We start from the raw sequence: 14,724 nt of genomic DNA on the forward strand, positions 1-14,724 counted from the left end.
TTAATGTTGAATCTGTAGATACTGTGCTGAGAAATACTCCAGTTTTGACTCTAGATCTGTGGCATTGTGTCTGTGAATAAAACAAGACCCATATTATCAGCTGAGACCACTTAAAGTGTGCTATTTCTGTGCCATTAGTATAACCAAATGGAATAGGGAAAAAAAATAAAAATAATTCAAAGCACAAAGCATTTTAACACAACAAAATTGCCCATATTAACCCCCCCCCCCCACCCCCCAAAAAAATCTGATGAACTTTAATGCAATGAAGGTTTACTGTGTCGCCCAACCTTTCAAGTGCTTACCCTAGAAGAGAACTACTTAAGGATTTTCTTTCAATTAAGAGTAATCATCTCTAGTACGAGCTGTCAATTCATTAATTCTCAATATTTCTCTCTTAATCTCTCTCACGCACATGGCGACTGTTATAGCTGAGAGTTTTGGAGTGTCTCTGGACGCTCTCCAGCCGCTGGATTCTGGCACTGAGTCTGCGGATCTCCGTTTCAAGCTCCATCTCGCTCATGTCAACCTGTTGGCACATGCGGGTGAAGACGGCCACCATCTCCCTGCAAGAATGCAGAGACACATATCATTCACACTTCACCCGCACACCCTCATGCTATGGATCTTTCAATCCAATACTTCAAATGTCTTATTTTCATCAAATCCATGTTGTTTTTAGGTCATTCAAGTGCACCACGGTCTTTTCTCTTCAGTTGTCATCAGCTCATAGATTAAATAATGAGAGATTCATAATAATGCCTGCCATGATTATTAAAGGGATAGTTCACCCAAAAATGAAAATTCTCTCATCATTTATAGTAAAAAAGGATTGAAATATTAATCTGTTTCTCACCCACACCTATCGTATCACTTCTGAAGGTATAGATATAACCACTGGAGTCTTATGGATTACTTTTATGCTGCCTTTATGTGCTTTTGGATCTTTAAAATTTTGGTCACCATTCACTTGCATTGTATGGACCAACAGAGCTGAGATATTCTTCTTAAAATCTTTGTTTGTGTTCATGAAAGTCATACACATCTGGGATGGCATGAGGGTGAGTAAATAATGACAGCATTTTCATTTTTGGGTGAACTATCCCTTTAAGTATTGGGAAAGGCAGGTGATGTTTCACATAAACTACCCTTTTATTTAGTCCATGGGTCGTCTTTAGTTAGCTAGGACACAATCTAATTTTTGTCAGACTCTGTTAAGCAGATTTTAATTTGAAGAGCTGGACAACAGATCAAGTTCATTATTTTAAGCTAAACGTACAGTAAAAAAATGTAATAGTTTGTTGTTTAGTTTCCTTGGTGTGGATAACTTTTGATTCAATTGGAAAATCAAAATGGACAGATATGTACAGTATACATTATCTACTATCTAGTATATACAGGTGCATCTCAATAAATTAGAATGTCATGGAAAAGTTCATTTATTTCAGTAATTCAACTCAAATTGTGAAACTTGTGTATTAAATAAATTCAATGCACACAGACTGAAGTAGTTTAAGTCTTTGGTTCTTTTAATTGTGATGATTTTGGCTCACATTTAACAAAAACCCACCAATTCACTATCTCAAAAAATTAGAATATGGTGACATGCCATTCAGCTAATCAACTCAAAACACCTGCAAAGGTTTCCTGAGCCTTCAGAATGGTCTCTCAGTTTGGTTCACTAGGCTACACAATCATGGGGAAGACTGCTGATCTGACAGTTGTCCAGAAGACAATCATTGACACCCTTCACAAGGAGGGTAAGCCACAAATATTCATTGCCAAAGAAGCTGGCTGTTCACAGAGTGCTGTATCCAAGCATGTTAACAGAAAGTTGAGTGGAAGGAAAAAGTGTGGAAGAAAAAGATGCACAACCAACCGAGAGAACCGCAGCCTTATGATTGTCAAGCAAAATCGATTCAAGAATTTGGGTGAACTTCACAAGGAATGGACTGAGGCTGGGGTCAAGGCATCAAGAGCCACCACACACAGACTTGTCAAGGAATTTGGCTACAGTTGTCGTATTCCTCTTGTTAAGCCACTCCTGAACCACAGACAACGTCAGAGGCATCTTACCTGGGCTAAGGAGAAGAAGAACTGGACTGTTGCCCAGTGTTCCAAAGTCCTCTTTTCAGATGAGAGCAAGTTTTGTATTTCATTTGGAAACCAAGGTCCTAGAGTCTGGAGGAAGGGTGGAGAAGCTCATAGCCCAAGTTGCTGGAAGTCCAGTGTTAAGTTTCCACAGTCTGTGATGATTTGGGGTGCAATGTCATCTGCTGGTGTTGGTCCATTGTGTTTTTTGAAAACCAAAGTCACTGCACCCATTTACCAAGAAATTTTGGAGCACTTCATGCTTCCTTCTGCTGACCAGCTTTTTAAAGATGCTGATTTCATTTTCCAGCAGGATTTGGCACCTGCCCACACTGCCAAAAGCACCAAAAGTTGGTTAAATGACCATGGTGTTGGTGTGCTTGACTGGCCAGCAAACTCACCAGACCTGAACCCCATAGAGAATCTATGGGGTATTGTCAAGAGGAAAATGAGAAACAAGAGACCAAAAAATGCAGATGAGCTGAAGGCCACTGTCAAAGAAACCTGGGCTTCCATACCACCTCAGCAGTGCCACAAACTGATCACCTCCATGCCACGCCGAATTGAGGCAGTAATTAAAGCAAAAGGAGCCCCTACCAAGTATTGAGTACATATACAGTAAATGAACATACTTTCCAGAAGGCCAACAATTCACTAAAAATGTTTTTTTTATTGGTCTTATGATGTATTCTAATTTTTTGAGATAGTGAATTGGTGGGTTTTTGTTAAATGTGAGCCAAAATCATCACAGTTAAAAGAACCAAAGACTTAAACTACTTCAGTCTGTGTGCATTGAATTTATTTAATACACGAGTTTCACAATTTGAGTTGAATTACTGAAATAAATGAACTTTTCCACGACATTCTAATTTATTGAGATGCACCTGTATATATACACCGATCAGCCACAACATTAAAACCACCTGCCTAATATTGTGTAGGTCCCCCTCGTGCCGCCAAAACAGCACCAACCCGCATCTCAGAATAGCATTCAGATATGATATTCTTCTCACCACAATTGTACAGAGCGGTTATCTGAGTTACCATAGACTTTGTCAGTTCAAACCAATCTGGCCATTCTCTGCTGACCTCTCTCATCAACAAGGCGTTTCCGTCCACAGAACTGCCGCTCACTGGATGTTTTTGGCACCATTCGGAGTAAATTCTAGAGACTGTTGTGCGTGAAAATCCCAGGAGATCAGCAGTTACAGAAATACTCAAACCAGCCCGTCTGGCACCAACAATCATCCATGCGATTATAAGCCAATCAAGTGGCAGCAGTGCAGTGCATAAAATCATGCAGATACGGGTCAGGAGCTTCAGTTAATGTTCACATCAACCATCAGAATGGGGGAAAATGATCTCAGTGATTTGGACCGTGGCATGATTGTTTGTGCCAGATTGTGCATTTCAAGCACAACAGTCTCTAGAATTTACTCAGAATGGTGTCAAAAACAAAAAACATCCAGTGAGCAGCAGTTCTGTGGACGGAAACGCCTTGTTGATGAGAGAGGTCAACAGAGAATGGCCAGATTGGTTCAAACTGACAAAGTCTACGGTAACTCAGATAACCACTCTGTACAATTGTGGTGAAAAGAATATCATGCAGCTTGGTGCTGTTTTGGCGGCACGAGGGGGACCTACACAATATTAGTTAGGTGGTTTTAATGTTGTGGCTGATCGGTGTGTATATATACATATATGCATATAGACTCACCATCCACTTTATAAGGAATACCTATACATCTACTTATTCATGCGATTATCTAATCAGCCAATCGTGTAGCAGCAGTGCAGTGCATAAAATCATGCAGATACTGGTCAGGAGCTTCAGTTAATGTTCATATCAACCATCAGAAAGGGGAAAAAAAATTTATCTCAGTGATTTCGTCTGTGGCATGATTGTTGGTGCCAGATGGGCTGGTTTGAGTATTTCTGTAACTGTATTTCGGGAAGGATAAATAAATAAATAAAATATATTCAATGTAGGGATGCCGGGGTGTGAGTTTTTGACGGTGAGACTACCATATGATAAAAAATAATAAAAATTTGTTTTTTTTTATAAATCGCGGTTAACCGGTTTTACAATTATTTGCACATTTGCTTATTATGCAACAGTACTGATGCAAAAAACGCATATCACATAATTGTCTAAACGTCTAAGTGGACGTATTCCTGGGGGTTATGTGGATGCTAAGGGAAGCCCTATAATAAGAAACCTGGTAAACACACACACACACACACACACACAAAAAGAAAAAATTAGAGGTAATTAGAGACACTCCAATGTAGGGCATTATGTGCATCCTGAGCTCAATGATGTGCTTCAATGTAACCAGAGTGCTTCAAAAGAAGAAAAAATTAGTTCATGGGATCCAACAGTTTTTTCTTCTGCAACAGTTTATTAAAGCAATATGCTGTCTGTCAGAAACCCCAACATAAAGAATTGGCTACAGACTCCATAAAAATACTGAACTGAAGAATACATAAAAATGGCTGCCCTTAGCATCACAAATAAACCTGTGGACTACGCATAATAACCAGTGCATTGCTTACAGCAGGCGATTTAAAATCCAATCAATACTTAAATTGATATTTATTGTTGAATGCGGTGAATTTGTACAGAAGCAATGCTTTAAATAATGAGGACGATTTAAGATGCAATGCAAGCAATGCCTCACACGCTGTCAGCATGCTTAAACATTACAAAAAGTTGCATGTTTTAATTCATCACTTTAAAATCACCACAGCTAAAAATATAAAACTTACTAGTTTGTTGTTGGACGATTAGTAGAGCATCCTGTCCCATTTGTAGGATGTTTCTTTCTATGACTTCTGTCTGCTTGTTTTACATCTGTCATCTTCAGTCAGTCATTTAAATGCTCCTAAACAGCCAATTTATCTCGCTTTTTTGATGGATATGAGTCTGGTATATCGAATTCCTCTGTTATATTTTGGATTCATAGCAACAGCTCCAGTAGGCACAAGAGTTTTCACATTTAGTCTTACAAAATCTTATGAAAAACTCTTTTATAGTATATATTTATACATTATATCTAATATTTTGCCACGTGATTCTAAATTCTTACAGTTAAATTAACTGTATAATCGTGTTCCAGTGCATACTCTTAAATATTTATACACTGTATCATATCAAACATTCAGAAAAACCATTAGGGTTAAGGTTTCAGAAAATAATTTTCCTGTTCAGAAAATTTAAATTCTTACCTGCTCATCTGAAATGCCTGTCTGCGTTCCTCACCATGAAAAACGACTGATAATTACTATGGACATCTTTAACATCTTCACATACTCCACATATGACTTATGTGATGTATTTCATGTTTTCTAAATTTATACAAAAGTTTTGTGTGGGTTACAGAAATTGCACATTGTCAGCCACAGACTGTTTTGGTTGTTTTATTCCTGCAGGGGGCGCTTGACGTTTCAAAACTGAATCCTCCATTCAACTGCATTTAAATCTAAGAACGCTTTATATCCATTTGGAGACATTTTACACTGGATAGTTATTTTATTAAAAACTGACAGTTGCAAGGATTCATACCTGTGAATGAAAATCCACCTCAGCATTATCTATAAAAGCATTTTTAAAAATCCTCATCCAGTAATAATAAACGACTGAGTTTACGCATTCTGGCCAGCACTGAGAAAAGCAACAGGTACCAGGTGACTCCTCCGCCTAGTTGGGCGATACCAACTCGTTCAGCGGAGGGAGGACTTCAGTTTTTTTGTCTCAATATGACAGAATGACAAATCACCGCCCTCACAGCATTGGGGAGGACGTGTGCCCCCCGTCTCCCCCAATTCTATGCTTAAGGGCTTTCTTTTTAGAGCAGTTGGTCCAGGTGAGCCTTTCACACAGGTAGAGCAAACTTTACAGACTCACAGAGAGAACGATGACCCTCCATCCCACAGAACGCCATACCGGTCCACACATGGCACCACAAATATCTGTTTGACTCTCGTAAATGTATACGCAATATATTTTGAATGTTTTTATAACTCAAAGATGTTGGCATCTGAAGTGGTTCCTGGTATAAAGAGATTTTTAATTAGGTATTTCTTACCACTCCAGCAATGACCAACATGCCCATAGATGCTCTGGAAGTAAGAGAGACCAGCCATGTTGCCCTGGAGATGGCCAGATGCTTCTGGGCCTGGGTACCCCAAGGAGGAAGGGATGAGGTGGCCTGTGCACAGACACAAATCAAATCACTTCATTGTAGGACCAAAATCCTGACAATTTGTTTTTCTGGAGGTTCACTATTTAGAAATTAATTCATGACATAATTCTTGTCCCATTTGAGCAATTAAAGGAGCAATATGTAACATTGACATCAAGTGTTTAAAATGGGTACTGCAGTCCAAATTAAAAATATTGGAGAGAGTTGTCTCCCCCGCCCCCTCCTCCCCAGACTCCAAGCTCACGCCGGTTGCCAGGTTGAGGACACGCAACAGGAACGAGCAAACTGACAATGGCAAGCAACGAGCCTAACACTGTAAATTATAAACCAGCTCATGTGGATTTTTATAACTCTTGTCAATGTTAGCTAGATGTATTGCTGGCTTCCATGGCTGCAGCGCGCTGAGTTTGCCCGCTAACGTGTTTCAGATCTGGCAACCTGGGGTATCGAAATACTATTGGGAAATGGGCACTGGGCCGGATCACACAGGCCAAAACACAAACAGAAAATCCGGCCAGGAACGGACATTTCAAAGTAGAAAATACTGACTGTAGCATTGTTTTCAGAGAAGCCCGTATTTCAACTTAGCATGTTTCCTAAATCTCTGATAACATATTATGATCATTTTATGCTTTAGTACAGTAAATATATTATATATTGCTCCTTTAAAGTTAATTAAAAACAGACATACACAAAAGAATAACAGGCAAGTTACTTTCAAATTCTGGTCCAAAAGGCTCAAAGCGTGTCTTGCTTTAGCAGTCCCCAGGAAACAGTTCACCAAGGATGTAAGACCCAGTGAACTGAAACTTGATGTCCTCCTGGAAATCTGTGCAGAGGTTGGGAAAGTTCAGGTCATAGGTCATGTTAAACTTCCTGTTGTGGAGGTGGAGTTGACCTCGGGCAGCAGAGGGCAGCAGAGGACGTATGGTGTCTAGACATGGGAATGAAAGGATACAATACATACTGAAAACCGTTTTACTTTGGCCTGGGAAATCTTAGATACAGGGGGCTGTCTTAAGTGTTCCAGTAAGTAAAATTTTACATGAGATGTATGATTTTGTAAGGATTAGTGTGTAGTGTGTGACTGTGTGTGTACCAATGATGTCTCTCTGAGATGACAACACACAGCCGTTTATACTGCTTGAGCAGCAGCGGTTCAAATTCCTGGCCATTTGCTCCTCAATGTAGGCTATGAGTTTCTGCAAAATGCACACACATTATTATAGCATATTTGCCCAACTCTTCATAAATACAGCACTCTGCACCGCAAAAAACACCATTCTTGATCAGTATCTTTGTCTTACTGTTTGAGTACAAATATCTAAACATGCTAAAACAAGATAAATTAGGCTAATAACACAAGGTTGCAGAAAATATTACAACTGGTTTCAGCGAATGTGTCTTAAATATGTGTATTTTGAAATTTCAAAACACATTCATGTGAATTCACTAAATTTATCATTAGCTGAATAACTTAATGCAAGGCAGTGTCACAGTAAAGCTTTTAATTGTTGAACGTTTTTTTTTCTCATGTCTTTTGGTTTCTTTGGTATATGTTAGACTGTATTATATAATTCTCCATTATTCTTACTAAGCTGTTGATTTAAAAAAATATAAGAACTGGGATGTCAGTTACTGTTATTTGATAGAGAGCGTTATCAAAACGTACAGTTTTGTATAGGGCTAAAGCATACGGGCAGGGCTAAAATCAGAGCAGAATTCATCCGCAAGAACAGACAGGCCACGTATCTCTTCTGCCAGGGCACTAGACACCTAGAAGAGCAGCGCTGAGAAAGTCACTTAATTGAGCCTTTTCAAAACAGTATAGAAATCAAGGTTCAAATATCAGGAGACATTTTTTCCACATTCTGACTGTTGATATGAACAGTAACTGAAGCTCCTGACCCATATCTGCATGATTTTATGCATTGCACTGCTGCCATACGGTTGGATGATTAGCTGATTAGATAATCACATGAATAAGTAGGTTTGTGGGTGTTCCTAATAAAGTGGTCAGTGAGTGTATTTCCCTCTTATGCTACTGATAGCACTTTGCACGACAACCTCCGAGACATGGGTTTTGGTCCCATGAATAGGAATTCCTGTTGACTCTATTACATCATTTAGAACTAAAAATACAACTCATTTTTGGCGCCACTCTGTGGACATTTCACCTGGAAACTGGTCAACAACACTTCCAGCTTGTGCCACTGAGGGCAGTGATTCAGATTTCGGTAAGCACTGACCAATTTCTACAGCAGAACTTTGACCCAGTGTTGTCGAATAAACAGTGATGCTTGCCATCTGTTGATCACAATGATCTAATTTGCGATGCTAAAGCATTTTTGTAAGTCACTCTGGATCTGGAATGTCTGCAAAATCCATTATATGTAAAATGTATATGTATTTTGGTGGAAAATATGATTACCATGGTATATTTTTGTAAGGAGTGATGATGTACAGTAGGTTACCTTGGCAGCCACATTGTCGGTGATGGCCTTTATCTTGTCTTTGATGTACTCGGTCAGGAAGTTAAGCTGATTTTGTACAAACTCCAACCGGTCCATGAGAGCTTCTCGCTCTTCTATTTTGAACACTCTATGGATTTACAGATTCAAACAACAGAAAAGCCTCAGCTTTTTACTACAAAAAAGCATTTTGATACAACAATGGCTTTAATGTAGAATACTTTTTTTAATGGAATGGTTAAAAGAGCATCTCTTTTTGTGTTCCACAAAGTTAAAAAGTTTGAAACAAAATGAAGGTGAGTAAATGAGGACAGAAGGTTCATTTTTGGGTGAACTATCCTTTAAGAAACAAGTGGTTGTGATCAGACTGAGAGACTCTGAGAGTCTCGTTTCAATAGTGTCACCAAATACTGTGTTTGGGAGCTTGGAGAGAATAAAGCTGAGAAAGTTCGGGAACTCACTTCTTTTCTGCTGAAGAAATATTGATGGCATCCATGATAGCCTTGACTGACTCTGTGGTCTGCCAGGCTCTGATTGTGTACTGCTCAAACTTGGTCTTCACGGCAGACTGTGAGATAAATTCCTGTGGAATCCATGAAGCATGTTCTTGAGCCAGCATTGTGATACAATTATCAGCGATCTCATTACAGTTAAAACATTAAATCAAAACAAGATTTCAACAGTAAGATTGTATCAACAACTCATCAACAAGGGTGACATGTTTTGCTGCTTTCCACTCTCAAGTTGTTTAATCATTGGGTGTTTGCTAGACTGAATCACAACAGACCCATCTGTTGGTGGCATCATAGATTACTGTGAATTTTCATCCCAGGATCCAAAGAATGTGAGAGGACATAGGGATAGAGTGAGGTACACTCACCTATTCAAATCCACAAACTTGGCTCAGGGATGTTCCACTACGGGAAAAGCAGCCTGGAATCTATGAGGAAGGCCAAGTATCTCACACATCTACACTGCAAAAAATTATTTTCAACACAAGTATTTTTGTCTTGTTTTCCAGTAAAAATATCTAAACATTCTTAAAACGTGAAACGTGAACTTAAAAAAAAATGTTATGCTTAAAAAAAGAAAAAACTGTTTGCCATTGAGGTAATAAAAATCAACTTTTTTTTTCTTGTTTTAAGTCTAAAGTTCACTAAATTTTGTCAGATTTATCTTAAACCAAGACTTAATATCTTATCCGATTTTGCTTGACAAGTAAATAACTCACGTTTTAAAACTGTTTAGATAATTTTACAGGAAAACAAGACAAAAATACTTATCGTGAAAATCATTTTTTGCCAGCAGCAGTTTGCTTGAGAGGACCATCATCACGCCACACTGTTTTTGGGTAAAGCCGTCATAAATTCTCTTCTAGTCTAAACATAATACAGACAGAACTAAGACTCATTTTCCGAATTGCTACTTTTCCGAGCTCCGTTTAATCGTCATTGTTTTCTAGCCTCATTGTCAGACGATGATATTTCTGGAGCCAGTGACCACAGTTTGAGTGCATTCCCACCTCAAATGTTCTCTCAAAAGTCTGGAATTCTCTCAGTCTCTCCTGGAATCCTTCAGCCAAAGCGTGCCTGTAAATAAAAGCATATGCCCCATTTCGTTCCCATAATACCAGCCAATAGTATAGGAAATAAGAAATGAAGCATGTGCAATTGAGCATTGATTTTTCAACACTTTATGGCAATACCTTAAGCATCATTCTCAAAATGATTGTATCAACTCAAAAGGCCACTCTAAGATATATTAGCATCTGCCTCCGAGGGTTTTATGGTTGTTTTACCCTCATTTTTAACTTGGCTAGGCCTAGTTTTTTTTTGGTCTTCCTCCAGAACAATGTCAGAAACATAATGCATGGTGCTGTGCAACCCAAAGCAGAGGAGCCTACCAGTCTCTGGCATTCCCTGGGTGCACTGGATCCTGGCACTCAGCACCTCTTTGGCAGAGACAAAGAAGATGCAGTCAGGTGCTTTGTTATGATCCACTACCTTCAGAAACTGACGCAGCGGTCCATATGCTGCTTTCGCACCTGAAATACAATAAATTTAGTGAACATAATCAGTAATACTTCAGAATAACTTTCATTAATATCATTAACAAACACTATTACATGATATAATGCTTAACCAATCATTAGCTAATGTACATTTGTTTTAATTTATATTTGAAATATTTCTTTGTCATTCCTGTCTTAAAAATCTTTTTCAGATTTGTTGTTTATAAGGAAATGATTAAAAGTCATGAAACTACATGGTGCAAACTGATAGGTCCTTTGAACATGTAATTTGTTAGCCAATGGGCTTACATACTCCATAATCAAGCTGATAGGTCCTGTGTCATGTAAACTGTTAAAATATCAACGTGCATACTCTCTCTTTGTTTAACATTAACATTGCCTCTGTTGTTTGCAGGTAAGTCGGTTTGACCACAGCATGGTATGAGAGCTTTTTCTCTGAAAACCTCCTCCTCCCCAGCACCACTTGTCTAGATCTGCTTAAAAGGGATTGTATGTAGTTTGACTTTGGCAACACAAACTGGTACAATGTATACCCTGAATGCACTGTAAGTCAATTTTGATAAAAGCATAGATTTGCCAAATACATATTGTAAATGCTGAATCAACATGTAAATCAAAGAAGACTTATATAGGGATAGTTCACCCAAAAATGAAAATTCTCTCACCCTCATGCCATCCCAGATGTGTATGACTTTATTTCTTCTGCTGAACAAAAATGAAGATTTTTAGAAAAATATCTCAGCTCTGTAGGTCCATGCATTGCAAGTGAATGGGTACCAAAATTTTGAAACTCCACAAAAGCACATAAAGGCAGCGTAAAAGTAATCCATAATACTCAAGTGGTTAAATCCATATCTTCAGAAGTGATATGATAGTTGTGGCTGAGAAACAGACCAATATTTAATTCCTTTTTTTACTATAAATTCTCCTCCCTGCCCAGTAGGTGGCTATATGCTGAAGAATGCGAACTGCCAAAAACAGAAGATTTGAAAGTGAAGTTGAAGATTGATCGTAAAAAAGGGATTAAAATATTGATCTGTTTCTCATCCACACCTATCATATTGCTCTTGAAGACATGGATTTAACCACTGGAGTCATATGGATTACTTTTACTCTGCTTTTATGTGCTCTTTGGACCTTAAGAATGTTGGTACCCATTCACTTGCATTGTATGGACCTACAGAGCTGAAATATTCTTCTAAAAATCTTTGTTTGTGTTCTGCAGAAGAAAGAAAGTCATACACATCTGGGATGGCATGAGGGTGAGTAAATGATGAGAGAATTTTCATTTTTGGGTGAACTATCCCTTGAAAGACCTGTTACTGAAAATTATTATAAAGTGTTAGCAAATAATCTCATGTCCTTAAATCTATAAACAATACATTTTTGTTATTGACAAAGAAATGTGCAATATACAAAATCTCAATTTAAGAAGTTTATTTTTTTTAATTTTTTTTTATTTTTTAAAAAAAATTTATGGTGAATCACTAGTCATATGTTGTGTCATTTGTATTAAAACTTACAGTTTCTAGATACTCTGGCTCTAAGACAGATGCATCCCAGTAATTATTTAGGATGAAAATGTTTGGCTTTGATATGCACTCTTTCAGTTTGTGGAAGAAGTGCTTTTCTTTTCAAAGCAGAGTGAAACATTCAAGTAAACCAAGCAATAACATTAAGGAAAAAGATAAGAATGAGAATCTGCAGAAAAAATGAAAATTATACAGGTTTATATGTTTTGTCTAGTGAAAAAAAAAAAAAAAAGCAGTAAAACTGTGTTGTTTTTATATGGAGTGCATACTGTGATTAGTTACTTATCTTAACATTACATGATTTGCCTACTCACAGTGTTTATAATGGTCAACTCAGAGTTGGCCACAAGCACAAAGACATCTAAACAGAACATGTCAATCCAACTGTCCAGTTCTAATGTTACATCAGTGCCCGGGCTGAGAGGTGAAGAAGATATGGGCCATTTCTGTTTAATTAAAATACAGATCACATTTTGTTCATAATCAGTGATCTGAGACCAGATCTTTTCAGCAAACAGTAACCAGCAGAGTGGCAATTGTTATTGATTGTGATTTTGTAACTGGTAACATATGCACGTTTTTTTTTCATCAAGGCATTTTTTCATCCTGGTTAATGTCAGTTTATAGATCATATAAATATACTATTGTTCATTGTAGGTCATGTTAGTTCTTAATGCTGTAACATCACTTGATATTAATTTTGGCATTAAAAATATTTTAGTATATGTAGAAATTAACAAAAGCCAAGATTTTAAAATGCTGTAAAAGTATTGTTCATTCTTAATTCATGTTAACTATTGTGTTATGTTAATGTATACACAACATTATTGAAAAGTGTCATCAATACATTGAATAAACAGCAATCTTGCACTTTCTCAACTACTCCTAAACTAACTTTTGTTCACTGAATAATACAAATTGCATTCTTTGTTCTATTACACTGGCTCATGGTGTCTTCATTGATGATTGAAATCTAGGCAAAAAAGGACTAGTATTTGGTAGAATTATCACTCATGTTGTTTAATTTGCTATCATTATAGGGCTTATTTGAACTTCACTTTCTCATGGATCAAACATAGTGCTTTTATGACTAAGGGTGTTGTTTCTTACAACACTACCATCAGAAAATGTAACCCTCCTATTCTGATCAATTAGGGCTGCTTTGCTGTTTGTGGTCATTTTTGACAGGACACATTACGTGTAACTTTTTTTTTTTTTTTTTAAAGAAATGATATCATTTCTTCTTTCCTGAAGTAAAAACAATAAAATTATGCACTTATTTTGGGATTTTATGATTTTTTATTTTTTTATTTTATTTACATATACACTATATTGCCAAAAGTATTCGCTCACCCATCCAAATAATTGAATTCAGGTGTTCCAGTCACTTCCATGGCCACAGGTGTATAAAATGAAGCACCTAGGCATGCAGACTGCTTCTACAAACATTTGTGAAAGAATGGGCCGCTCTCAGGAGCTCAGTGAATTCCAGCGTGGTACTGTGATAGGATGCCACCTGAGCAACAAGTCCAGTCATGAAATTTCCTCGCTACTAAATATTCCACAGTCAACTGTCAGTGTTATCATAACAAAGTGGAAACGATTGGGAATGACAGCAACTCAGCCACGTAAAATGACAGAGCGGGGTCAGCGGATGCTGAGGCGCATAGTGCGCAGAGGTCGCCAACTTTCTGCAGAGTCAATCGCTACAGACCTCCAAAGTTCATGTGGCCTTCAGATTAGCTCAAGAACAGTGCGTAGAGAGCTTCATGGAATGGGTTTCCATGGCCGAGCAGCTGCATCCAAGCCATACATCACCAAGTGCAATGCAAAGCGTCGGATGCAGTGGTGTAAAGCACGCCGCCACTGGACTCTAGAGCAGTGGAGACGCGTTCTCTGGAGTGACGAATCACGCTTCTCCATCTGGCAATCTGATGGACGAGTCTGGGTTTGGCAGTTGCCAGGAGAATGGTATTTGTCTGACTGCATTGTGCCAACTGTGAAGTTTGGTGGAGGGGGGATTATGGTGTGGGGTTGTTTTTTAGGAGCTGGGCTTGGCCCCTTAGTTCCAGTGAAAGGAACTCTGAATGCTTCAGCATACCAAGAGATTTTGGACAATTCCATGCTCCCAACTTTGTGGGAACAGTTTGGGGATGGCCCCTTCCTGTTCCAACATGACTGTGCACCAGTGCACAAAGCAAGGTCCATAAAGACATGGATGAGCGAGTTTGGTGTGGAAGAACTTGACTGGCCTGCACAGAGTCCTGACCTCATCCCGATAGAGCACTTTTGGGATGAATTAGAGCGAAGACTGCGAGCCAGGCCTTCTCGTCCAACATCAGTGTCTGACCTCACAAATGCGCTTCTGGAAGAATGGTCAAAAATTCCCATAA

The 14,724-nt window shown here is 38.3% G+C and overlaps 1 pseudogene; it reads right to left on the reverse strand.

The window, feature by feature from the left end:
- Positions 1–14,724, reverse strand: part of LOC127442248 (mitofusin-1-like) — a 23,371-nt pseudogene continuing 8,647 nt past the window's right edge.

This window comes from Myxocyprinus asiaticus, chromosome 6, assembly GCF_019703515.2.
Source record: "Myxocyprinus asiaticus isolate MX2 ecotype Aquarium Trade chromosome 6, UBuf_Myxa_2, whole genome shotgun sequence".
NCBI lineage: Eukaryota > Metazoa > Chordata > Actinopteri > Cypriniformes > Catostomidae > Myxocyprinus > Myxocyprinus asiaticus.